The following is a 521-nucleotide window of genomic DNA, read 5'->3' on the forward strand; positions in this document are numbered from 1 at the left end:
GGTGTGAGATGGGGTGGATTAGTTGGGTTGGGTTGGATGAGTTGGATTGGGTTGGGTTGAGATGGGTTGGGTTGGGCTGGGTTAGGCTGGGTTGGGATGAGTTGGGTTGGGTTGGATGGGTTGGGTTGGGTTGGGTTGGGACTGTAGACACAGAAAACTCAGGGGGGTGCCAGGAGGTCCAGCATGGGCTGAGTTGATCATTTGGGGTCACGGGTGCCACCAAACCCTTCCCCGCATGTCCCCGCAGTCGTTCCTGATCGACCTGGGCGTGGCCGAGCTTGACCGCTTCGATGACCACGAGGCGCTGATCTTCCGCGAGAACACCTTGGCCACCAAGGCCATCGATGAGTACATGAAGCTGGTGGGGGCCAAGTACCTGCAGGACACGCTGGGTACGGGGGGGACATGGGGGACACCCCGGGTGGCACCGGGGTGGGACAGGGCACTGGGGAGCTGTGGGACACCCCTGACCGTCCATGGGGACGTGGTGGTGACCACTCAGTGGCTGTGGGACACCCCTG

The sequence above is a fragment of the Corvus brachyrhynchos genome, unplaced genomic scaffold (genome assembly GCF_000691975.1).
Source record: "Corvus brachyrhynchos isolate BGI_N302 unplaced genomic scaffold, ASM69197v1 scaffold2076, whole genome shotgun sequence".
Taxonomy (NCBI): domain Eukaryota; kingdom Metazoa; phylum Chordata; class Aves; order Passeriformes; family Corvidae; genus Corvus; species Corvus brachyrhynchos.